This window comes from Haemaphysalis longicornis, unplaced genomic scaffold (genome assembly GCF_048455015.1).
Source record: "Haemaphysalis longicornis isolate Haplotype H1 unplaced genomic scaffold, Haemaphysalis longicornis Haplotype H1 scaffold_4, whole genome shotgun sequence".
Classification (NCBI taxonomy): domain Eukaryota; kingdom Metazoa; phylum Arthropoda; class Arachnida; order Ixodida; family Ixodidae; genus Haemaphysalis; species Haemaphysalis longicornis.
The window spans coordinates 117,735,019-117,760,176 of NW_027526361.1; the positions used below are offsets into that span (position 1 = coordinate 117,735,019).

Below are 25,158 nucleotides of genomic sequence, written 5' to 3' on the forward strand. Positions count from 1 at the left end.
CAAGGTCCTGCTTGCCCAAACGATAAGGAAACGGACTTGAAACGTTCACGCGCGAGACGAAAGAGAGGTTGGTGCAAGAAGCAGAGCAGCGGCACGGAGGGGGGTTTTCCCGCGCGGGACGGGCCCGCCGGTGTACTTTCTTTTGCCCTTGTTCTTGTTTTACTTTCGGTTGACGATGAGCCGTTACGAACGAGAGGCAGGGGAGAGGGAGGCGTGCATACGCGGTCGGAATGGGACGACGAGGGGGTTCTCGGCTGGCGAAATGGGTCAGAGACGAAGCAGGCTGGCCCACTTTCGGCAACGCGGGGAAATTTCGTCTCGATGCCGCTTTTTTCTGCACGCCCTCTCGGCGGGCTGTTTGTTTGACCCGTGTCGCGCCGCTTCGAAAGAAAACGGCTCGGACTCTCTGGAGCTGCCCGATGCACGGGGAGCGACGACGAGGCGGAGACTTTGCGGTGTTCGTCGAGTGCCGTTTTTGGGGTTCGGACTTCACCGATATTTCGTCACTCGGGTCGTCCTGACAACGAACTCGTGAGTGCGGATATTGTCCCCCGGCTTGTTCTCCGCGATCCACACCAGCAAAGCCTACCTGCCTGCCTGCCTGCCTTCCTGATCACAATCGAGAACAGGTCAACCCGGCGTTCAAGCACGTGGTTCGTTTCGATTCGTTAAGAATTCTTTACGAATTCAATTCGTAAAGTTCGAATGCGTAAAGTTCGTTGAAAGTTCGTTTACTGTTCGTTAATTTTTCGCTCGACTGTCGCGTTGGACTACAGCTCTGTCTTCTTCCGTGAGTGGTTGTCGTCGACGGTGTTTGTGCAGTGTGCTTATTAGTGAACGACTCCCACTATTAGTGAGTTAACTTAATAGTGAAGCCGTCCGCTTACGCGGAGTGCAAACGAGTGTCCGCCGCGATATCAGCTCGTGGGAGTGAGTGACAGAGAAGACGCTTGATGCAAGCTGTGCGGACGGACGACGGCGAGGTTCAAGGAAGCCGAGCGACGGCGCCGGAGCGACGCGAGACGTCGACGACCGAGCGAAGACCGGGTTCGTCGACTTCGCGCCTCCTGGTTCGCCGTCCGCCGCCGTTAAGGCCCGCTGTGCAGCGCCAGCGTGCCTGCAATCCCGTCTCGTGCGTGCCTCTTCTTACCTGCTAGTCGGCCCGCGCCTGTGCGGTCCAACCTCTCAAACAAAGGTGGGTGTCTCGTTATGAAAGGAACCACGAAAACAAAGTACAAGTTCGGCTATTAGGAAAGACTGCTTTGTCCCGATTAAAATGATACCAGTTTTATTGCTATACGTTCAAACAAATAATGGAGATATGAAAGAAGAAATATGAAGCAGTGGCGACCCCCCAGGGACTTACACATTTCTCTATGACGTCACAGAATCTTGTTCGTGGGATTGGCGGCCGCCTACCTAAAAGTAACCGCCAAGAAACATAAATGGGCGATTGTAGTGGGTCATCAAGTTCAGCTTCATCGTGTCACTTGAATCCTAATGTGCAGTCAAAATAAAGAACGTTTTTATGCGGACCCATTATACGTCTCTCCTTCGGATATTACGTCACCATACCGCGAAATTTGAAAATTTTGCTATGCTTCTTGTGCTTTTTCAGTAAAAAAAATGAAGGAAGCTCACACTGACGCGTATTGAAGGTAGCGAATCTGTATACGCAACCTTCACGACCATCAAGATGGTTTAAGTCCACGATTGCAGCCGATTTGCTTCTTCTTCGCGGCCGCAAGGACCTTGGTGCTATAAGCCCTCATTCACACAGCCTTCACCTTCTCCGTCACGGCACCGTCACGTCAAGAAACCCCGACGGGCCGTAAACGGAGTAGCGTTCGTACTGGAGCTATCCGTCAGAGTACAGGGTCGTCTGCCTAGTGATCAGTTCAGCCTAGAATTGAGCGTGCTTTATCTGAAAAGTAAAGAAAATGGCGTAGATTTTTACGTGTGCTCTTTTCGCTAAATTTAGCCGTAAAAATTTGTTTTCTGGTTGGCTGGTTTACTACGAGGCGTGGTCCCGTCGCGTTGGCTGAACAGAAACGTAGAGCTCGGCCTCCCGTCACCGTCGCACCATTTTCGGCGAGAAATCGCCTGAGAAACCGTCGCACATGACCGAAGACGGTGACGTGACGGGGTGAAAAACGGCTGTGTGAATGAGGGCTAAGTGTGAGCTTCCTTCATATATTTTTTTGAGGCGATAATCATTGGACGTCACCTTGCACGGGCGTACGCAATGACGTGTCTTTCTCGCTCCGAGCAATAGTTGCCACGATTACGGCGAACGCTGGAGCTTTTTTTTTTACGCTGGCTTGACAAACATGTGGCGGGGAGGCTGGACGGTCGTGGCGAGCCACGCACACACGAGCGCTCGTGATTTTTTTATTTTGTTAACTGCCGGGAAATCGCGTGGGCACGCTCGGCAATTTCTTCGTATTTTTAACTGCGGACACGAAAAATTACGGTTTGCTGAACAACTTCGCTGTTAACAAAATACAGCGCCAAAACAGAAGAGTGTGGCGGGAAAAAAAAACGTCAAGAGAGCTTGCGAGGTGTGAGTGTATAAAAACTAATTTTTGAACAATGTTCCCTTGATTATGAGCCTCGCGCACAAAACGAAGACTGCATAAAGCTATTCATACTTAGCAATACTGTGTACACACACTCCACTGCCCACCTATGTCCTGCTACGCTCCCAGATATACATAAGGTGGTCGAAGCTGACGCATAAAATGGCAGTGTTCTTGCTTCTCAACCAATTGCTGCAGAAAAAAGGAAACGTTTTGGGGCTGTGAACCTACTTCGATGTGGGTTCAGGGTCAATTTCAGATTAGAGAAATTAAATCAAAGCCCCTTCCTTGACAGAAAGATTGTTGAAACGCCACTCTTTCTCCCACGCAACTTGAGTGAAAAAGTCATAGTCCAAAATCCAAACTGCTTCGGCCGTGCGGGAATGACGCAGTGAAATAGACGTCGGCTTCATAGAGCGAGGGACTCAGGTACGATTGGGAAGCGTTTTAGATGCAAAGCATCTCTTGCTCTCGGCTCCGTCGTCCGTCGTCCGTCCATCCACCGGCCCAGGAAGACACCGGCAACACTGTCGCTCCGGAATCTTATGGTCGGGGCTATGTCCATCCCTTGTTGTGGCACCGTCCACACCCCCACTGCGCATGCTCGGCTCATCTCGGGCCGTCCCAGGAAGACACCGGTAACACTGTCGCTCCAGGAGCCCTTAAAGGGTAAGGCACCACCGGGCGTTCAGCAAGCCGAGCATGCGCAGTGGGGGTGTGGACGGCGCCACAACGACAAGGCAGGGACATAGCCCCGTCGCATCTTATAAAATTACACCATCTTCCCGTAGGGGAACCCTGAGTAGTATGCGAAACAGCTATGGGCTAAACGCAATTTCCCATTTCGTAGTTCCGGTAGGTGAACAGTGTGGTAGTTACCGTGGAAACCAAACTGTAAATATAACGGTGGCTACGTACCTCAACCTAACGGAAACGACGAACTGAAAACTAATGGGCACTTGAAACGACCCCATGGCTGCTTTGCATACTACTCAGGGTTCCCCTACGGGAAGATGGTGTAATTTCTTTTTGTCTTGATGCGCTTGATGCGCCTTCGCTTTTTATCATCGTTGTTTTGTGACACCCATCGTACAAAGCTGGTTTTCCCAGAATTCGTTTTGGCTCGACATGAAACGCCATCAGTAAGCGATAGAAAGCTTCGCAAAAAAAAAAAAAAGAAGAAGAAGAAGAGGCGCCGAGTAAGCCGAACACACATCGAGGGTGTGCAGTCGAACCTCGATGTAACGAAGTAGCACAAGTACATCGATTTAGTTCGTTATAGCCGATATTCGTTGTAACAGTACAGCTAAAAATGGGTTCAAACCAACCGGTAATCAGGCTCCGGCAAACATCCTTCAAACAAAAACGCATTATTTCAACCTTCGGACCTACTGCAAACAACGTAACCCTTATCTTTCTCCTTTTGGCCTTTCAAACTCATCAATGAACCAGCAAATTAAACGGGAAATTACAACACAACAAAATTCCTTTCACAAAACATCCTCACGTTCCTATTTTTTCGTGGAAGGATGTGACATTTCTCTGGTGGCTATTCACCGCACTGAGCAGGTTAAAGTTTCCCACAGTGTCCACGAACAAAGAAGCCTCTTCTGCTTCTGCAGTTTCGGATGCCGGGAGATTCTCCAAGTAGCTTCTCAGCTAATTACTGGTCAAATATTTCTTCGCTATATCCGATAGCGCACGAGGCTTTCACAGATTCGCTTTCGTTATAAAAGAATAAGTGTCATTCAAATGAAGCGTGACCAACCAAAGTTCGTATTTAGTTCGCTATATCCGATAATTCGCTATATCAATGTTCGTTATAACAAGGTTCAACTGTACTTCAGTTGTGAGATACCCGTTATTGCCATTTGATGGCTGTCTTTTTTTCTTTTTTTTCGCCTTTCACACAAGGTTTAGACGACGTTAATGTCTCCGTGGTTCGCACGCTAACAATAGCAATGCATAAATTGTTATTGGTTTCGGCGAGACACGACTTGCAGCAACACCGTTGTTCTTTTTTTTTTTTTCAATATGAATCGCCTGCTTTCCATCGTAATCGTAATTACACACCGCGAATGGCTCAAAAATAGGGCAGCATCCCGGTGATTCAGGTACGGCGATGGTTACAGCGTGCTGGCAATTCAAGCATGGCGGCCGCGTTTGAATGAAGAGTTTCTGTAAACGTTCCCATTTTTCTTTTTACTTGAACGTGCGCAGAACCTTTACACACATGTTCATCCCTTTGGGGACAGAACGCGAAAGTGTCGGGGCACGGGAGGGTCACGCGGAAGGTAGCGCACGCCGACTGCTTTCCGGTGAAAGCGAGTTGAGTTGGTCGGTTCCGCCGGCTCCACGCCCCACCGCGTCAGTCACGCATGGTCGACCGGCGCCACCTTCTGCGGGCCTGTTGTGCACTGCCTGTGCCACTTAAACCCTGCCGCACCGGGGAATGCATATGCCATGCGGAACGGAGTAAACGGAGGTACGCCGCCGACGGATGAGTGAGTGGCAGGTTTTCAACCCCAATTCAAGTTCGGCTAAGTGCCGATTCCGCCGGCTCAGATTCGGACTTGGATTGGATGTTGACTGAACTGTAGCGAAAGCCAAAAAAAAAAAAAAAAAAATCCGGAACATCTCCACTAACGTGAAACCAGGGTATGGACGAATCATGTAGTGTATAGTGTATTCTTGGCGCTTTGGCGTTTTGCCAACGGAGATGAAACCGTTGGATGGGGGGAAGGGGTAGATGTATGCATCTTTGCTGTAGAAGTCTCGTGTCTCTGAAGCACGAAGCGTTCTCGCGCGAGGCGTAAGCGAGTGTCCCGGTGTATTTTAGCATGACTTACGAAGCGTTCCACCGCGAAACGTAAACTACTGTTCCGGTGTATTTTTTTTTTTTCAACTGAGCGTTACGTTCCAGCGCGAGGCGTGAACGAATGTCCCGGTGTTTTAGAACCGTGACTACATGAGACGGCGGTTACGATGACAACGACATGAGACGCCGGGAGCCCGAGCCCTAAAGGGGCCTCGCCCCTAAAACACAAGGAGGACGCAGGTGATGAGGAGTTTGTCGCACCGAAGCAAAGTCTGCGGCTTCGGCCGTGCATTAATTGTGACGACGTGGGGTTCTTTAAAATCCCTTTTAAGAGACACAGCTCTCGCGTCTGGGAGTCGATTACCCACACTTGTGGTCGGCTGTATAACACTGCAGCGCTGAGCGCGTCATCTGCAGTTTCGTGAGAAAGAGAGAGGGGAGGAGGAGGGGGGGGGGAGATAACGTCTTTATTAGAATTTATTGGAAACAATGTCGGGATTCTGGGTGGTTTCCTCAGCCCAAGATACCACGTGATCATGTTCCGAGAAAAACGTGCCGATACTGGAGGGAAACAACCCGTTTATTTGCTCGAATTTCGCCGGACACTTCAGAGAAAAAAAGGAATAAGAGTGCAGGAGGGTGGCAAATACCCTTCAAGTTGAGATGATTTTTTTTCTCTGTTTGCTTGGTGTACAGGTCGTCTTTGTTTTTTTTTCGGCGGTCTTGGAAGATGACACGTCCCTTTTAGTGACCTTGGGTCGTCCGCTTTCTAGAGGAACTCTTAGTAACGTGCTAGGCCCTTGGTCGGACTCTAAACGAGCATCTCGAGCGACAAAAGCTCTATTGTCTTTCCTGCGAAGCACAGGACTTGGTCATACTCTTTAAACAGGACTCTCTTAATAAGCGCGTCATCTTCATCACAGTCGTTATCATCATCTGTTTATTGATTTCATTTCTTCATTCATCCGGTGTAGCAAGCTAGGCGCCTTGGCCAGGCTAAGTATCATTAAAAACTCTCTCTCTCTCTCTCTCTCTCTCTCTCTCTCTCTCTCTCTCTCTCTCTCTCTCTCTCTCTCTCTCTCTCTCTCTCTCTCTCTCTCTCTCTCTCTCTCAGGAACCCAGCAGTATAATGTTCTCCAGCATTACGCTCTAGGTATGCGTCATAGGCATAAATACCAAGATGAGTTCACCGGCAACTATTGTATCACGGTTCCGAGGAATTCCTATTTTTTGGCTAAAATAATAAAATCATACATATTTTCCCCTGTGATAAAGACTTGTCACGAGATCTTTCCAAGTTCCTCGATTAGCATTTATTTTTAGGGGGCAATAAGTAACTACGACTGACGTTTGTGCTACGGCGCCCGTGCACAGAACCAATTTACATTTACTGCCTGATTGAAGAGACGCAGAAAAATGTCGTCGGCGAATAATTTCTGTCCTGGTTAATTTAAGATGGTTCGTTCAGATTCTATAAATGTACTTCAGCACTGAAAAAGTGTCTACGCTCAGTCCACACTCGACCTGAGCGATACAAGTACCGAAAGGGCGACGATTGCAACAAATATTAGTTCGGGACGCTCTGAATTCTCCAGCTCAGCTGTCCAGCTCGGACCTCCCGACCCAGCGCATGCTGATAGAGAGGGCACGAGCAGACAGCAAGGACCAGGGCATCCCGGACTAGCGGACGCCCCCCACCGGTGATGCTCTCACCATCCTGCACCATTAAGCTCCAAATTAAAGATGTTTATCCTCTCTCTCTCTCCCTACAACAAAACTGCTACTCATCACTCTCTATAATTACTTGAGGCAGGCGCTCGGAGTTGTCAACAAGGTCCCGTGCGTCGTGAAACTGCGCACGGACGGTCCGCGGGCAGTTCGAGTACTGCGTTCGGACCGGAGGTCCCATAGGAATACATGGGAAAATCGAGCGCCGGATCGCGTCTCGACTCTCGGGCAGTCCGCGGACGATCCGGGACTGATAATCGAGGAGGCCCATTGTTGCCAGCAGCTGCCGCGCTTAGAAAAGTGCCGGTGGTTCCGCCAGTTCTGCCCTGACCCTTTCAGTGAGCGTGCCCGACCACCCAACTCCTTCAATGCAAGTAGCAAATGTTTTTTTTTTCTGGTCTACATATTTATTTATTTATTTATTTATTTATTTATACTGTCAGCAAATTGTTGGGCTATTACAGGAGTGGAAGGGTACAATACACTTTGGTTACAGGAAGAAAAAGAAAGTACATTTCCGGAAATCCAAACACAAAATACTCCTGGGAAATGCAACATGAAGGCATTTGTAACATGCGACACAAACACAGGTGATGACATTGTTGAATTCTGGCCAGGTCATTTAGCGCGTACGTATGTGCCTTTGACAATTTCAAGAATTCATTTATAGGTGACGTCCTTACTGTAGCGTCTGATAACATATTCCATTGCTTAATCGCTCTCTGAAAGAAACTGTATTTAAAACAGTCATGGCGAGTGGTCGGAGGTGGGACGTACTCCATAAGAGAGCATAGTAAGAGCGGTTCGGGAATCAGTGCGTCATCCCTCATCACGCGCTTCTCCACCCCCCTACCGCGTTGTTGACGTAGCCACCAACCTCGCTCAAGATATGTATCACTCTTGATTGTGTCCACGGGTTGTGTCGTTCGTATGCCTGTCAGCCATTACATGCACGGTGACATTTTGAACTACTCCTTTTGAAGCTACATGGATATAATATCGCTTATCAATTGCCAGTCGTGTTTATTATGGCGGAGGTGGTCATCGTCCCCGATGAAATTGCTGCAGAAGTTCATAGAGACTTCTGCAGAAATCCGTGGTAAGTCCAGAGTCCGAGCGGCGACTAAAAGCTGAAACAGTCGACACGCACTGCGGCGAGCAATGCTTCGCAGTTCTGGCTTCGAAAGCGCAGACAGTGCCGCCTGCGTGACTTCTGTGACTTCGCGGCGCCACTTTGCAACCCGGTGTGCAAAAGCACAACCTTTACTCGGTGACAACTTAAGAACGGCACCGGGAGTTGCCGCTGTGCCTTATCACAGTAGCCGGATGTTTCTCCGCGCGGCGCAAGTAGGGCGTTACTGGGAATATTTTGAACATAGCTTGAGCCGTTCCCGTGATTTTTTGGACTTAATATGCTTATAAACGACTCTAGTGACGACAAACAAACTGCGTGAGACAAGGCAGACGATATCACGCATTCATAGCAAACCCCTTTCAAAACGCGCGCGCACTGACGTCATGGGTCCGGCGCTTTGGCGGAGTGACACACTACATGAGGTGGTGCCGTTCTTGAGTTGTAACCGAGTATAGTTTGGAATGGTTGGCCAACCGGTTCCATGCAGTTCGCCGAATCAGCAAGCCCCACTTTTGATCTATTCCTTTGTCTTCCTTTAGTTCAAAATGCAGCAACTACTTCATTTCGGGTTCCGCTCCAGCTTTTCCCACAAACACACTCAGTTCATTTCCAGTAACGGTTTCACACTCTGTTTATATTGTAACGTATACGAGGATTGATTGATTGTGGGATTTAACGCGCCGACGCAACGCAGGCGATGAGGCGCGCCGTAGTGGAGGGCTCCGGATTAATTTTGACCACCTGGGGATCTTTATCGTGCGCCGAAATCTCGTACACACGGGCGTTTTTGCTTTTCGCAACGTATACGAGGAAAGATGCGGTCTTGCCATAGAAGTTGCGTGGAGTGGGCTGGTAGGGCAAGTGGCAAAGGAACGCTACGTGATGCTGGCGTCCAGCAAGGTCGCACGTGATACCGGCCATGGCACGCGCGCATCCACGTGCACCACTAGGGTGCTTCGACGGTTCCCCCCCCCCGGGCTGTGTGCACGTGCATAATGGACGACGTCGTCTCGCTGCGAGCACGCGTCGTCCCCAGGGTGTTGCCAGACCAGCGATCAGCGGACACGCAGCGCGCACACGCGTGGCGACACGAGCACGCAGAAAAGCGGCCGCTGACCACGCTTCCGTGGTCGAGGCGAGCTTCTTCGTCCAGGGCATGCAGGCTGCTCCTTTGGTAGCCTTTGCGACTGGCATCGCCTATCTGGGTTAGTGGAAACCTCGCGGTCGCCGGAGCGTTGCTGAGCTTAGAAGACGTGCGCGCGTGTTTCCACCAGCCTGGCAAACGTAATATACCGACAAAAAAAAAGAAAAAAAGAACGATCATTTAGGCTTGTTTGTTTGTTTGTTTGTGTTTTTGTTGGTTTGTTTACTTATTTCGAATGTCCACCTAGATGGGGCGACCTTCATTGTTGTTTGTTCCGCTCGAGCTTCCGGCTATGACTGAAGGAAGGACGTGCGCCCGTCCCTCTGTCTGTCCGTGTTGTCGTCGCTCCTTCCTGAATAGGAATAAAAAGCCCCCCGTTGTGCGCGTTGCTTATTGTGGGCCCTAGCACGTGCCGAGGTTGTCACGTGACACAAAGTTGTGTTACTCCCTCCCCCTTTTAATGCGAAGGCATTAAATGGTCCGTTGCGCGAAAAAGCGGTCCCCGTCCGGTGTTGTCTACACACAGCAAAACGGCGGTACCTTATTTCCCACTCGATAGCACGCGCCATGTGGGTCCATAGCGCGTGCCTCAGAAACAGCACACAAATAAAAGGAGCCTGCGCCTGTGCACGCGCAGAGCCGCGTGACAAAAAAACGTAGTTTCCGACGGCGGCAGAAGACGCTGTTCGGCTTCCGCTTTCCTGGATAACACCTCCGGGTAAATCGGTTTTGTTTCAGTGCGTGCCGCGCCAAACTTCGCATTCCAGCCACTTCTGCCCCTCTCACCCAGCGGCGCACCAGTCACCAGGGTGCTCTGTACGGCGCACACCACCGTGCGGCGTTCAACTGAACATTAATGCGTTCACACTCACAGCTCATGACTCAATGATTGATTGTAGGGTTTAACGCGCCGTAGCTACACGTGGAATAAGCGGATGGCTCCGGCCTAATTTTGAGTCTGGAAATTTTGAACGCGCTACTAAATCTCTACACACGGGCGTGTTTACTTTTCGCCTCCATCAGAAAAGCAGCCGCTGCGGCCGGGGTCGTACCCGTGTCCTTGGGCACAACACAGCACAACGCCGTAACCACTGAACCACCGCGGCGGGTATTTTCACAGCTCATAACATGCGCTTGGGTGTTCCCGGACTTTTCGCTCTCTCTCTCTCCCTCTCTCTCCCTCTCTCTCCCGGACTCTGCTTGTCTACCGAATTTTACATTTTGTGTGTATAGTTTTTTTTTTCTGTTCTGATGTGAGTATAAGATTGCTCAAAGGAAATTGAAGACACACTAATGCATGCAGCGCTCAACTAATCGTTAAGGAATATGAACTGCGGTTTACAATCTATAGAATGCGCGACGTTCTGGACCATTGACACTGAGATTGGTACTCGGACCATGGCCCTCCCCCTCCACTCAGCGCAAAGCCCTGTCCGCGCTATTCGAATTCTCCCCTTTGCTTTCCGAGGTTTTCCTGACTGTCATCCCATATATATATATATATATATATATATATATATATATATATATATATATATATATATATATATATATATATATATATACAACGGTAAAACGGCACTAACGGTAAAAATAGTCTAACCATTCCCCTATGCCTTCTTTGGCGTTGTAGACTGCAGGGATTTCTTCCTGTTTTCCTAACGAGCCCCTCATTTCCAAACCATACTGTCGTGCGAAAGCTTAGCGAGGGCCTCGGTTCTGGCAGCCTTGATGCCAAGGTAGCATAAGAGGGTTTCCCGCCAGTTACCCGCTTATGACGGGCTGTAGACGTTAGAGTCACGCCCCGGGGGTGGAAAAGAAGGTCCCCTTCTCCCCGTGTAGTCTGAGTGGCGCTGACTACCACCCTCAAGCGTCAGATACAGTTGTAGTAAATATAAATACCCCAGAAAGTGAAGGAGAACACAGTCGCCCAGATAGCCTAATTGGTAAGGCATTCGAGATCTAATCGAAAGGCGTGGGTACGGTCCCCTCTCTGGGCGCGTGTTTTTTTTTCTTTCTTTCTCACGTAATTAATAAAAAAATTATAATGTAACGTCACTAACGGTAAAAAATAGCCTAACCATTCTCCTATGCCTTCTTTGGCGTTGTAGACTGGCGGCATTTCTTTCTCTCTCTCTCTCTCTCTCTATATATATATATATATATATATATATATATATATATATATATATATATATATATATATATATATATATATAACAGAATAAGGTTTAGCAGTCAAGAAAACCTTGGAAAGCAAAGAGGAGAATGCGGTATGTCATAGAAACAGATGAAAAAATTTTCTAGTCAGAAAGAAAGTGGTGAAAAAATGCCCGCCGGGTGGGATCCGAACCCACGACTTCCAGAATACCGGTCTGGTACGATAACCACTACGCTAACAGCGGGGCTGTTTCTCCACCATTTTCTCTGGTATTTATGTTAAGGTATTTTTGTTTCCTGCACTTGGGGTGGTAGCCAGCGCCACTCGGACTACTCGGCGTGAAGGGGACCTTCTTTTTAACCCCCGGGCCGTGATACGACACGTCGCGAGTGGTCGACCAGCGTTGAACCCTCTTAAGCTACCTTTGACACCAAGACTACCAGAACAGAGGCCCTCGCTATGCATGTAGCGAATCAGAAATTGGAAATGAGGGGCTCGGTGAATTAAGACAGAATAAGGGCTAGCAGTCAAGAAAACCTCGGAAAGCAAAGGGGAGAAAGGTCATAGAAACAGATGAAGAATTTTTTGAGTCAGAAAGAAAGTCACAATATATATATATATATATATATATATATCAGGGTGTCGAACCGAAAAAAATACCGGTTCGGTTACGGTTCGGGTTCGGGTGAAATAATTTCGTTCCGGTTCAGTTCCGGTTCGACAAAATCACGTACCGAACCGGTTCGCGAACCGGTTCGGGAGCTTGAACCGGTTCGCGAACCGGTTCGATGAGTTGAATTATCACTGAAATTAGAAATAAAAAACATTTACTAGTTTAAAACGACCGTCAAATCAAAACACAAACTAACATTCAAAATGCTGCTGCTCCCCAAGGGCAGTGGCGCAATTGCAAAGGAAACTTTAAACAATTAGGAGATATCAGAAAAACACATGAAGTTGCGACGATTTACCACCTTCTTTATCGCTCAGACTTTACGTTGTCCTAGCAACTATTCATAAAGCCAACGCCAAGAGATATGACGGTGGGATATATTTTCTGTCCTTTCCTTTTTTGTTGAAATCGCCCATCACGCTAACCTTGAAGCCTTAAATTTAGTTCTGCGTACTGGCGTGTTCAAATACCAGCGCTTAATACCAATGGTGCACATTTTTTATATCTGTAACAAAACAGAAAAATCCTACAACAGGCACATAAATACTACCAATGAATTAGAATATTTAGTCACCCTGAATAATTTGTTAGCTGTCACCTTATCGAATGTGTTAGCCACACTTTTGTTAAAAGTAAGCTTTAGTTAACGCTCAGTCACTGCATTATTGCTCTGACCACTGCAATTCCTTTTGCGATACCGAAAATGTGCATTACAATCAGTATGTCATCGTACCGCCTGAACACCTACCATCGTTCCGTGTGCTACATTGCGGAATCTTATAACAGATAATGCGGTTACAAAATGAAAGGGAAATTTGACACGTGGAGCATGAGATGGGACTTTTTGGGTAGACGCTCTTTAATTCGTCCACAGCAGTACTCCCCTCCCGAACGAGTAGCAGTAGAAGCAATGTAGCGAGTTGGGCAAACGGCTTAACGAACGGCTTAGCCACTGAGCAGCTCCTGCGGTCACACTTGTCAAGTATTAATAATTTGCAGGTGTCGGTCTTTTAAACAAATTATGAAATGCAAAAAGTTTGCACACATCGGGTGTGAGCTTTCGCTGCTGCGCAGTGGAGCACTCCTGCAGCCTGATTGCTCCAATGAAGTCGCAGCTAGGGAAGGGCAAAGTCGTTTTATATCCCCTGCAAGCTGCCGAGAATGACATTTCGTTTGGTCAGCTTGCACTACGCTCGCGCCTCCAGCAGCAACAGACCAATGCTACATTGATGCTCATTCATTTCCCCTGTTGTTACATAGAGCGTGATAGTGTTCAATTGTCTGGAGGGGAAAGTGCGCGAGCAAGTACGAAGTTGATGGTACATGAAAGAAAAAAAAAGGCCTGAATTGCATTGACTGTGCAATATCAACAACAGAGGGTCGAACCGTTTCGGCATGAACCGGTAACCGTTATTTCTTTTTCCGGTTCAGTTCCGGTTCGGGTTCAGCGTGCTCAAAAAATAACGGTTCGGGTTCGGGTTCAGTTCCGGAAAAAATACAGGTTCGGTTCCGGTTTTCGGTTCGGTTCGGTTCCGGTTCGACACCCTGATATATATATATATATATATATATATATATATATATATATATATATATATATATATATATATATATTCTACGATGGGTTTATTCCCGAAGAAAATGCAGCGGGATGATCAGCGTAGGCAGTCCAAAGTAAGCAGGGCACACGGCTGGCTCTCACGCACTCTTCTCGCAGGTCCACGCTTATGGTGATGCCTTTCTGGGGTTCACCGGCGCTTTATCTTCCTTGTCGTTATTGTACGACGGCCAATCTCCTTGCGAGGGAGATAGTTAGCATAGAGATGTTGACCCCTGTTACCTCTTCCGCACTACAATATATAAACACTAAATTTTATAGTTTATACCATGAGTGTACAAATGATAATACATGGGCGAATGACGTGCCAAACTAAATGTCTCAGAGGCATGAATTCGAACGAACTCCTTACTCCGCCCCGTGAAAATTAGGACACGTTGAACTTACAATTATCAGGATGGAATTTCAAGTTAAAGCCGTAGCTATAGGTGAGAGCAGATAAGCCGAACTAAAGGGGACGCGTGATACTGATAGTAGTTAATCGTAAATAAATATCGTGAGTGTATTAATCAAGTATTAAATCAAAGCTGTCAGAGAGGAGAATATGACCCAGCCAATGAATGACGATATTCGACGAGAGGTGCGATTAGTTAGGTATTTATCAAATATTAAAGGGACGTCACATGTGAACATATATCAAATTATAAAGGACCACGTTATTGCAATTCCTAAATTATATACTTGTAGTGATAATTCTCATAAATTGAGCATAAAACTGGTAGCACAGACGACGAGACGGACGAAATACTGCGGGTTTAGCGCTGGCAACGCGCAACCAATCCGGTCAATATTTCTTTAAGACTTGTTTTCAGGAATGTGGGCGCCGTTTAAAAATAAGTGACGCCACCGAATAGCAACAAAACAATCTGCCTGTCCAGTTGGTCCCAGTTTACATCGGCGCAAGCCTGCACATGGTTTCAATCAGAAACCGAGTGTTCTCCGCACATTCACCGCACGATGAAAGCGTTCGCGGTTGGAGGCAATGGGATCGCTTCCCAAGATTGTTGTAAAATTGCTATAGAATTTTCGCGGCGGCCACAAATGGGTGTGGAATAGCCAGATGCGTAGCATCTCTAAACATGTAAACTTTTACTGATTCCCTGCGTGTTTTCATACTTTTAGGTAAGACAGGTATAACCATAAGATGTCCCAAGCCACAGATGCACTGGTAAGGGGCCGACAGACTCTTCGGTCATAGAAGTATACCTCTCGGGGCGGTTCAAAATATTACGTGAAATGAACCCTGGAAAAGCTTATAGATGTAGAACAGAAGTGTTTCAACCAACATTTTCCCCCACAATAGAAACGGGGAACAATATCTCATCAACGATCAAAAGAAATTTCTCAAAACTGCGTACACTCGGCACGACAATATATACTGCCGCAGTGAACAGCAGTGGGTGGATACAATCTGAAATTTGATAACAGCCAGAAGTAGGTGAGGCAGCCTTCTACCCCATCGATCAGAATCTTTTCAGCCGTACTACCAGTGCAGGACGGGAGAGGGCAGCTTAACATTTTCCAATCCTTTTTTGCACAGATATCACAGGTGCATAAACAAAACAGTGCAGCCACAACGCATAACGTCAGTTTTAAGCGACATTCACGCAGTGAAAGCCGATCCTTTACGTCCCTCCTTCATGCATATATTGTTGGAGGACGCGGCGGCGTCACAAAAGCAGTTTGTGAAAGGTGCACGATCGAACCTGCCTTTAGAGATGAAAGTTTTCATGAATTTTTGAAGGGCGTGAAAAAAACAAATTTTCTTCACGTTTTCTTTTTTTTTTCAGAAAAATATAAAAAATTGAAGAAGACGATTCCGCCCAGATCTATAAAATATTCGACATACTTCTTAAAGGGACACTGAAGTGATATGTAAACATTGCGGGATTACTAGCGCAAATTGTAGTCCGGAGTCCCCAGGCCATGTTTCGACCACTCTGGGCGTGTTTACGCGATTTTATTTAGTAGAAAAATTAATTCGAAAATTCTGTCCTCCTCTCTTTACGCTCGCCCATTTTCTGTGGCGTTTTCGTGTGACGTCCGGAGGAGCCGAGCTCGCAATTGGCTGCGCTACTGCACGGCTCCCCGACCTTCCACGACCGAGTCAGTCGGCCCAACAGCCCAACGTTTAGTCCGCCGGCCGCCGACGGGTCATGGCAATTCGCTCGATCAGTTGAAACTAAGCCACAACACGTTTGTGAATGGAAGAATGTGCCTTTCTTTACTTCGTTAGTTTGTACTCTGTATCTAGCTCCAAGTCAAGGTCGGTCAAGCGCTGCACAAGCGAACATGCGACGCTTCGCTGACTGGTACGCCAGTAGGAAAATATAAGGCCTCTTGAAGGGGTAGAAGAGTCAGCGAAGTCAATATAGGTACTAAGGAAATAAAATCAACTGATATTTTTACCGTACAGCGTAAACTACGGTGCGGGAAGCACTTTCTTGCGCTGGGCGAACAAGCACAGCGGTCAGCAGCACGACTACGCATCTGCGAACGCTTTTCCGCAAGTGCTAGACGTGAGCTATTGTGGAAACTCGGGAGACGCTTACTGCACGAGCGCAATACAACAAATAGTCACCTAAGCTGCTTGAAATACTAAAACTAAATGAAAGTGTAAACTTGTTATACATTATATACCTTATATTTTCATTTTCTGCCACGCGCTCGCCCGTGGCCGTGTGGTTTGGAGCGCTAGGTATATCCTTGCAAATGTTTTGCCCGTCACAAGTTCGAATCCCCACGGGTACAAGCTTTTTTTTTTTTTTTTATAAGGTAACTTTTTCGTTTTTCGCCGATGTCTTCTATACTGAGTTCACCTTTCTGGGGGCCGCAACGTTCACTGCTCCACGAACTTGTCCGCAGAACTCGCGCAGCCTGGCACTGGCGCGCTAGCGAGTTCTCGTTGGCGTGCTGTCGTCATAAGCACCAACTGCTTGCGGGCAGTGGGCACAGGCCAGAATCAACAGACCCTTGGCCTGGTGCGAACACGCTTTTTACGACACAGGCATGAGTGAGGCAAGCTCCAAATATGGGGGAAAAGCGCATGCATTTGTGCGTCTGCGGGGACGCGGGGGGCGTTCATGCACTGCATAGGCCTCGGCTAGTGAATGCTACGATTCCAAGCCGTCCTGGGAGGCTTATCTTATGCATTTTACAGCCGACAACATGGCAGAAGCGCGGTACTACGATTACTGGGATATTGAGAATGCCCATCCAACGACGCCATCGGATGTCAAACATGTTGTTTTACAGAACCGAAACCGAAACCGAAACTTGTTTGATTGCTAACCTTGGGCATCGTCCAATCACGGTGCCCCCTCCACCCAACGTCACAGCTTAGTTGGCGCGGCCGCCGCAAACCGCGCATGGTAGTTTTTCTTCTTTCGTGCTTTGTAAAATAATTACCGATTTGTCAACCGGATAAACGATGAAAAGTGTGCTAATTTGAGCCAGTCTACGGAGTGCAAGCAAAAACGGGAGCTTGACAAATTCACTTCAGTGTCCCTTTAAGGCGATAGCCTTAGATGTCTCATCAAACGCGAAAAGTGACCGTAGTTGCTGGCGACTACACGAATGAAACCAAAAACGGCCGCTGTAAAAAGAGAATGAGTAAGTAAAATATACATAAAACCTTATTTTGGTTCGCATGGGATTTCAACCCGGGTCGCCAAGAGCCGCAGCCAAGTGTGGTAACTACAGCCCTAACCCTGCGTCGTGCCAGGATGGAATAAGAAAGATCCGGATGCATGACAGGTTAACGTGACGGCACCGTGAACACGATGCAGCAATCAAGAAGTCTACAACAATCGCTGGCTTTCGCCTCCAAATCATTTAATAGGCTTAAGTGCCCGACACAATTCTCCGCTAACACTGAAAAGAATGCAACTGCTGCATGCTGCATCACAAAAGCCCTAACAAAGCTTCCACTCTCAAAATCTGCGCACAATTTTACGTCAACGCATTGATTTCAGAATGCGTTTCTCTCACTGAAGATTGGTCGCATCACAGCAAATTTGTCCGGTGAAGATCTGTTTTTTTTTTCCCCTATGTTATCCTGGTTGAAGAAAAAAATGAAAAAAGAAACGGTTTGTAATGCTTTTTTGTTTGTTCGTTTTTTGTTTGTTTGTTTGTTTGTTTGTTTTAAACGCTCACATCTCTACCTGGCTATACAATATGGGTTTAAATGGGCACCGAGGCCGTGCCAGCTCTCTCTCACACAACCGTTGACACCATGCACATTCTTCCTCAGCAGGGCCCTTCATGTGAATACCAATGTGAATACCAACACAATGTGCTAAAATACCACGCAGAATACTTCCTCCTCATTGTTTCAGTACAGTTAGCGCGTTCATGCTACTAATAGTTAACTTAGGTCGGTATCGTGCTGTGCCTAGACTACCGCGAAGTGACGCCAGTGCTATAAGTCACATTTATGCGTACAGTGAATTGTCTCGAACAACTAATTTTCTAGCACCAGAGAAAATTAGTTTGAATCTTGAGATCCTAACCCTCAAGATTCAACAAACAACTTACATAGCATTGCAATACACTCTCCTCACCAGTTGTTTTTCTCTTTATTGTGCGGCTGAATGTAAGTGATTGTTTTAGTGTTTACATATTGTAGGCTGCAGTCAAACTCTCCCCAAGCCCTTTTGCTTTCTTGGGCGTGGTCCTTGGAAGAATTGTAGTGTTTTTCCACTGGCTGGCGGAATGCCTGCCTCGTCTTGCGTTGCGGATCATCCATGGAATGATCCTGACTTAAAAACTGGTTGCATGCCTGGTGCAGCTTCTTGTGTTGCCTGCTGGTCTGCTCCTTGCACTGTTCACACAGCTGGTACCTGTACCGAAATGAATGCAACTGTTTTAGGATTTGCAAGGCTTTTGCACAGATGTTTAGAGCACAATTACGCTCTCTTAAAATCCAGCACACTATCATGCTTATCTACAAAAAGGGCTCCAGCAACATAAGGTATTCAGTGGCTCTGGCTTTGTCATAAAAATCACGCAGTTATAAGCAGCTGTTTGCTGCCGTGTTGACGTTGAAGTATTTATTTAAACCAAGGAGAAGTCCCATACACTGAACTCACAGAGAACCAATAATGTTTTCAAAGGGTCGTGTTTTAATAAGACATAACTTTAGCAGTCGGATTATTCGAGGGTGCACCACACAAAAAGCGTAAATATTTTGAATTTATTCCGGAACAGCTTCAGAACAACGAATGCATGACGGCAGCTTGTGTATCGTGGAAATGATACCGCAGATTACCGTTGAGTTGATATTTAGGCAAGCATCGTCTGATCAGCAACATTTGCACTGTTTGACACGTGCGCACGGAATTTTACACTGTTCCTTCGCTTCAGCACACTTCTATGAATGGCACCGGCAAAAATTCTGCAGAAATTGAGAGAATTATCTACTAATACGTAGCATTATTATGCCGCTTGTCTTGAGTGCGAGTTTTTACAGCCAAAGTTTTTGGTTTTCCTAAATCCTGTCCGACGAATTATTTCCATTCATGGTGTTATAACGATTAGAAGTGGAAATTTCCGCGCAATCTGCATTATTATGGAAATTCAAGGCGTTACACGTTTCGCCACTTCCCGAAATTTCTTTGTATTTTTCTTATTTTTTAGTTTTCAAAATTTCGCGCAACCAGATGTCTCCGTTTACGCTTTTTTAACGATTACACGTGGAACTACCGCGATATCTGCATTTTTGTGGAAATGCAGGGCGTTACACGGTCTTGCCTGTGAGAGTACTCGCAAAGAATACCACGCATTAAAATAGTTAGCCTTCACTTGCACCCGCGTGCCTGGCTACATCTAGGCGGGAGACCTCGTTTGCACTCTTTTGTCTTTAAGAAGGTGATGATCAGTTATCGCAGGAGAACCGTGTTGTGGGCGTGTAATATACACCCACGGTGCCTAGATATATCAGTGCGCATTATTGGTCATCCAAAGGAAACATTCTACACGGGGATTTTCACAAAATTAAAAACTCCCGTAAAATGTAGTGCACTGCTCCAGTTTTAACGACTTGCCTGCCTGCCTCTCTTAGCAAAAAGAAGTCGTCTTCTGTAAGGTTATCATGAGTGGAGTACAATTTTTTTTTTTTTTGCTGTGCGGCTTGATAAGATATTCTGCTTTGTAAGTTTGTAGCTCTCGACATATAAAATTAAAATTTGCTCACAGAAACGGCTCTACAGTGCGTCAAGACATACACGAATACACGAATAGTAAAACAAACAAACAAAGAACCCGATTAGCCATCAGGTCAATAAAACATCGTCTACGTGTTAGCGACAGACAGCAGTGGCGCATATGTTCGAGTTGGCCGTTATCGCTTCTTTGAGGCACCAAAGTAAACGATCAGATGTTACTCAGAGTAAATGAAGCGCCCTTTCACGATTTTGTCAGCATGTCGGCCACACGTCGTGTAAGGTGACAACAGTTACACTTCTGAGTGGAAATAAACAACAACCGTGTATACTCACTGGGGGTTCGCGTCGCTCCCCTGCTCGTAGTCTTCCTGAACGAAATTAAACGCAGTACAGGGGCCCTTCTTCAGCCATAGAGTTTCTTACTAATACACTAGAGAGGAATCTGGCGCAAGCGTCTATGCGGCACATATCAAGGCCGTCTGTGTCGTCATGGGCTGGCTTGGGGGTTGTGATGTTCACTTGGCTTCGGATTTTTCTGCGCCATCAATTTCTGTTTCGCCATCGAAAGCGTCCAGGGCTCCTTCCGGGGCAGAATTGCTGTTAGCGCCCGATTCCAGTGGCTGCAATTATCAAATACTGCTCGGCTGAAATTAAGTGGACGTGGAAAGCAGTAGCATCACCGTTTAGCCCATACACTACAGCTAGTTATGTTCTATACGGCATTTCTGAAAATGGACGCGAACTCGAGATTCCGCACAAGGTAGACTGTACGAGCACGCTGCTCCATCCTAGTTCCGTTCATGACGACGCTTGCGAGAACAACACGACCGCCGTAGCGGCTAAGCCAATTAAAAAAATTACCAGCAGTAAGTATATGTGTATAGTCGTCTAAATTTTAGGTGCGGAGTACCTTAGGACTGCACGATGTCATTTCGCGTCCGTGCTCATAGCATTTACAATCGCGAAAAATCACACAGGCACCGGCAGGACCAACGTTAGGTACGATCACGTACTGATGCCTGCTCTTTCACCGAACACGCAGTTGCCACCACTCACTGCTACCACAGAAAAGGGAGCAATACCGCTACTTCGTAGCTCGTAGACGTGTTAATGCATAGAAGAAAGCAAATCCCCAAAACCACTTAAAAATTCAATTGTCATGCCAAGCCCAAGCGAGAAGCGGTGGTCTTCCCATAACCTCCCACGACTATATGGATTCACAGGTGCAGTTTCCTCTCTAGTATACATACAAAGAAACTCTATTTCTTCAGCCGCACGCAATCGTCGATTGGCACGCAAAAAAACAAACGCTTCACCGACGATTCGTTGGCTCCACTAAACTCAGCCGTGTATGCAGCTTACAAATCTGTTCCCGTCGTATAACAGAATACTTATAAAACTCAATTTAAAATTAACATAAAGTACAAGTTGTTTGCATGACTAATAGCTTATACACTAATAAACATTAGTTATAGTTTTTCTATTTCAAAAAATACTTTGTGTCAAGCCAAGATGGCGGCTGGATCAAGCCAAGTTCGAAAATCACGCATCCTTCAGTCATGGCCGCCTTCATGGGGGTTGAAGCAGACAATCGGCGGCACGAATAGACACTAACACCACGCCAGTGTCCCAGCTAGCGTATATTAGTATGAAACTCTATGAAGCTATGTGGAGCCTCGGGATTTTTTGTTCTGCAGGCGTGAGAAATGCACGAAAACCCAGCCGTATAAGCTTTACGTAAAAAACGAAACTTTGGCAGATGTTCTTCGCATAATCATGACTAAATGCGCTGGGCATGTCGGTTAGCTTGACAATGCACCCGGTTTTTGCAATCATCATCATAGTCGTCGTCATCACCATTCCAGGCACCTAATCGTCGTCGTCATTATCGTCATCACCATTGTGATCGTAATTACGTACATTGTAGAACACCATGCTCTCGCCGTAAGGCAGGGTGTTTAAGAAAAAATAATAGTTATGCGGTAGCAAGTCCAAAGATGGTGTTGAAAAGTTTGTTCTGCTAAAAAAAAAGTAAAAGTAATCCCACACGCAACACAATTTCCTGTATAACAGGACTTCGAGGTCGTACCCACGTTCACCATCCTCGTTTCCGTGGTGTAGCGGTTATCACGTGCGCCTCACACGCGCAAGGTCCCCGGTTCGATCCCGGGCGGAAACAGTTTTTAATTTGTTTCCTTCATTTCGGCATAACAATCAGCACCTTCAGCTCTTGGCGCCTACCTTCCACCCTCGTTTCCGTGGTGTAGCGGTTATCACGTGCACCTCACACGCGCAAGGTCCCCGGTTCGATCCCGGGCGGAAACAGTTTTTAATTTGTTTCCTTCATTTCGGCATAACAATCAGCACCTTCAGCTCTTGGCGCCTCCCTTCCACCCCCGTTTCCGTGGTGTAGCGGTTATCACGTGCGCCTCACACGCGCAAGGTCCCCGGTTCGATCACGGGCGGAAACAGTTTTTAATTTTTTTCCTTCATTTCGGCATAACAATCAGCACCTTCAGCTCTTGGCGCCTCCCTTCCACCCCCGTTTCCGTGGTGTAGCGGTTATCACGTGCGCCTCACACGCGCAAGGTCCCCGGTTCGATCACGGGCGGAAACAGTTTTTAATTTGTTTCCTTCATTTCGGCATAACAATCAGCACCTTCAGCTCTTGGCGCCTCCCTTCCACCCCCGTTTCCGTGGTGTAGCGGTTATCACGTGCACCTCACACGCGCAAGGTCCCCGGTTCGATCCCGGGCGGAAACAGTTTTTAATTTGTTTCCTTCATTTCGGCATAACAATCAGCACCTTCAGCTCTTGGCGCCTCCCTTCCACCCCCGTTTCCGTGGTGTAGCGGTTATCACGTGCGCCTCACACGCGCAAGGTCCCCGGTTCGATCCCGGGCGGAAACAGTTTTTAATTTTTTTCCTTCATTTCGGCATAACAATCAGCACCTTCAGCTCTTGGCGCCTCCCTTCCACACCCGTTTCCGTGGTGTAGCGGTTATCACGTGCGCCTCACACGCGCAAGGTCCCCGGTTCGATCACGGGCGGAAACAGTTTTTAATTTGTTTCCTTCATTTCGGCATAACAATCAGCACCTTCAGCTCTTGGCGCCTCCCTTCCACACCCGTTTCCGTGGTGTAGCGGTTATCACGTGCGCCTCACACGCGCAAGGTCCCCGGTTCGATCACGGGCGGAAACAGTTTTTAATTTTTTTCCTTCATTTCGGCATAACAATCAGCACCTTCAGCTCTTGGCGCCTCCCTTCCACCCCCGTTTCCGTGGTGTAGCGGTTATCACGTGCACCTCACACGCGCAAGGTCCCCGGTTCGATCCCGGGCGGAAACAGTTTTTAGTTTGTTTCCTTCATTTCGGCATAACAATCAGCACCTTCAGCTCTTGGCGCCTCCCTTCCACCCCCGTTTCCGTGGTGTAGCGGTTATCACGTGCGCCTCACACGCGCAAGGTCCCCGGTTCGATCCCGGGCGGAAACAGTTTTTAATTTTTTTCCTTCATTTCGGCATAACAATCAGCACCTTCAGCTCTTGGCGCCTCCCTTCCACCCCCGTTTCCGTGGTGTAGCGGTTATCACGTGCGCCTCACACGCGCAAGGTCCCCGGTTCGATCACGGGCGGAAACAGTTTTTAATTTGTTTCCTTCATTTCGGCATAACAATCAGCACCTTCAGCTCTTGGCGCCTCCCTTCCACCCCCGTTTCCGTGGTGTAGCGGTTATCGCGTGCGCATCACACGCGCAAGGTCCCCGGTTCGATCACGGGCGGAAACAGTTTTTAATTTGTTTCCTTCATTTCGGCATAACAATCAGCACCTTCAGCTCTTGGCGCCTCCCTTCCACCCCCGTTTCCGTGGTGTAGCGGTTATCACGTGCGCCTCACACGCGCAAGGTCCCCGGTTCGATCCCGGGCGGAAACAGTTTTTAATTTGTTTCCTTCATTTCGGCATAACAATCAGCACCTTCAGCTCTTGGCGCCTCCCTTCCACCCCCGTTTTCGTGGTGTAGCGGTTATCACGTGCGCCTCACACGCGCAAGGTCCCCAGTTCGATCGCGGGCGGAAACAGTTTTTAATTTTTTTCCTTCATTTCGGCATAACAATCAGCACCTTCAGCTCTTGGCGCCTCCCTTCCACCCCCGTTTCCGTGGTGTAGCGGTTATCACGTGCGCCTCACACGCGCAAGGTCCCCGGTTCGATCCCGGGCGGAAACAGTTTTTAATTTGTTTCCTTCATTTCGGCATAACAATCAGCACCTTCAGCTCTTGGCGCCTCCCTTCCACCCCCGTTTCCGTGGTGTAGCGGTTATCACGTGCGCCTCACACGCGCAAGGTCCCCGGTTCGATCACGGGCGGAAACAGTTTTTAATTTGTTTCCTTCATTTCGGCATAACAATCAGCACCTTCAGCTCTTGGCGCCTCCCTTCCACCCCCGTTTCCGTGGTGTAGCGGTTATCACGTGCGCCTCACACGCGCAAGGTCCCCGGTTCGATCACGGGCGGAAACAGTTTTTAATTTTTTTCCTTCATTTCGGCATAACAATCAGCACCTTCAGCTCTTGGCGCCTCCCTTCCACCCCCGTTTCTGTGGTGTAGCGGTTATCACGTGCGCCTCACACGCGCAAGGTCCCCGGTTCGATCCCGGGCGGAAACAGTTTTTAATTTGTTTCCTTCATTTCGGCATAACAATCAGCACCTTCAGCTCTTGGCGCCTCCCTTCCACCCCCGTTTCCGTGGTGTAGCGGTTATCACGTGCGCCTCACACGCGCAAGGTCCCCGGTTCGATCACGGGCGGAAACAGTTTTTAATTTTTTTCCTTCATTTCGGCATAACAATCAGCACCTTCAGCTCTTGGCGCCTCCCTTCCACCCCCGTTTCCGTGGTGTAGCGGTTATCACGTGCGCCTCACACGCGCAAGGTCCCCGGTTCGATCCCGGGCGGAAACAGTTTTTAATTTGTTTCCTTCATTTCGGCATAACAATCAGCACCTTCAGCTCTTGGCGCCTCCCTTCCACCCCCGTTTCCGTGGTGTAGCGGTTATCACGTGCGCCTCACACGCGCAAGGTCCCCGGTTCGATCCCGGGCGGAAACAGTTTTTAATTTGTTTCCTTCATTTCGGCATAACAATCAG

The 25,158-nt window shown here is 47.8% G+C and overlaps 1 protein-coding gene and 21 non-coding genes across 22 annotated transcripts in view; all 22 read left to right on the forward strand.

Moving 5' to 3' along the window:
- The first annotated feature begins 757 nt into the window (after positions 1 to 757).
- The window catches only part of LOC144179962 (uncharacterized), a 153,840-nt gene continuing 129,439 nt past the window's right edge, over positions 758 to 25,158 (forward strand). Inside the window, exon 1 of the mRNA XM_077708377.1 lies at positions 758 to 1,195. The gene's annotated coding sequence lies outside the window, so the exon portion shown is untranslated. The remainder of the gene's footprint in view (positions 1,196 to 25,158) is intronic.
- Positions 22,127 to 22,199, forward strand: Trnav-cac (transfer RNA valine (anticodon CAC)). The gene has a single exon. It is a non-coding gene; the product is annotated as a tRNA-Val (tRNA).
- Trnav-cac (transfer RNA valine (anticodon CAC)) lies at positions 22,273 to 22,345 on the forward strand. Its single transcript has one exon. It is a non-coding gene; the product is annotated as a tRNA-Val (tRNA).
- On the forward strand, positions 22,419 to 22,491 carry Trnav-cac (transfer RNA valine (anticodon CAC)). The gene has a single exon. It is a non-coding gene; the product is annotated as a tRNA-Val (tRNA).
- Positions 22,565 to 22,637, forward strand: Trnav-cac (transfer RNA valine (anticodon CAC)). The gene has a single exon. It is a non-coding gene; the product is annotated as a tRNA-Val (tRNA).
- Trnav-cac (transfer RNA valine (anticodon CAC)) lies at positions 22,711 to 22,783 on the forward strand. The gene has a single exon. It is a non-coding gene; the product is annotated as a tRNA-Val (tRNA).
- On the forward strand, positions 22,857 to 22,929 carry Trnav-cac (transfer RNA valine (anticodon CAC)). Its single transcript has one exon. It is a non-coding gene; the product is annotated as a tRNA-Val (tRNA).
- Trnav-cac (transfer RNA valine (anticodon CAC)) lies at positions 23,003 to 23,075 on the forward strand. The gene has a single exon. It is a non-coding gene; the product is annotated as a tRNA-Val (tRNA).
- Positions 23,149 to 23,221, forward strand: Trnav-cac (transfer RNA valine (anticodon CAC)). Its single transcript has one exon. It is a non-coding gene; the product is annotated as a tRNA-Val (tRNA).
- On the forward strand, positions 23,295 to 23,367 carry Trnav-cac (transfer RNA valine (anticodon CAC)). The gene has a single exon. It is a non-coding gene; the product is annotated as a tRNA-Val (tRNA).
- On the forward strand, positions 23,441 to 23,513 carry Trnav-cac (transfer RNA valine (anticodon CAC)). Its single transcript has one exon. It is a non-coding gene; the product is annotated as a tRNA-Val (tRNA).
- On the forward strand, positions 23,587 to 23,659 carry Trnav-cac (transfer RNA valine (anticodon CAC)). Its single transcript has one exon. It is a non-coding gene; the product is annotated as a tRNA-Val (tRNA).
- On the forward strand, positions 23,733 to 23,805 carry Trnav-cac (transfer RNA valine (anticodon CAC)). The gene has a single exon. It is a non-coding gene; the product is annotated as a tRNA-Val (tRNA).
- On the forward strand, positions 23,879 to 23,951 carry Trnav-cac (transfer RNA valine (anticodon CAC)). Its single transcript has one exon. It is a non-coding gene; the product is annotated as a tRNA-Val (tRNA).
- Positions 24,025 to 24,097, forward strand: Trnav-cac (transfer RNA valine (anticodon CAC)). Its single transcript has one exon. It is a non-coding gene; the product is annotated as a tRNA-Val (tRNA).
- Trnav-cac (transfer RNA valine (anticodon CAC)) lies at positions 24,171 to 24,243 on the forward strand. The gene has a single exon. It is a non-coding gene; the product is annotated as a tRNA-Val (tRNA).
- Positions 24,317 to 24,389, forward strand: Trnav-cac (transfer RNA valine (anticodon CAC)). Its single transcript has one exon. It is a non-coding gene; the product is annotated as a tRNA-Val (tRNA).
- Positions 24,463 to 24,535, forward strand: Trnav-cac (transfer RNA valine (anticodon CAC)). Its single transcript has one exon. It is a non-coding gene; the product is annotated as a tRNA-Val (tRNA).
- Positions 24,609 to 24,681, forward strand: Trnav-cac (transfer RNA valine (anticodon CAC)). The gene has a single exon. It is a non-coding gene; the product is annotated as a tRNA-Val (tRNA).
- On the forward strand, positions 24,755 to 24,827 carry Trnav-cac (transfer RNA valine (anticodon CAC)). The gene has a single exon. It is a non-coding gene; the product is annotated as a tRNA-Val (tRNA).
- Positions 24,901 to 24,973, forward strand: Trnav-cac (transfer RNA valine (anticodon CAC)). Its single transcript has one exon. It is a non-coding gene; the product is annotated as a tRNA-Val (tRNA).
- Positions 25,047 to 25,119, forward strand: Trnav-cac (transfer RNA valine (anticodon CAC)). The gene has a single exon. It is a non-coding gene; the product is annotated as a tRNA-Val (tRNA).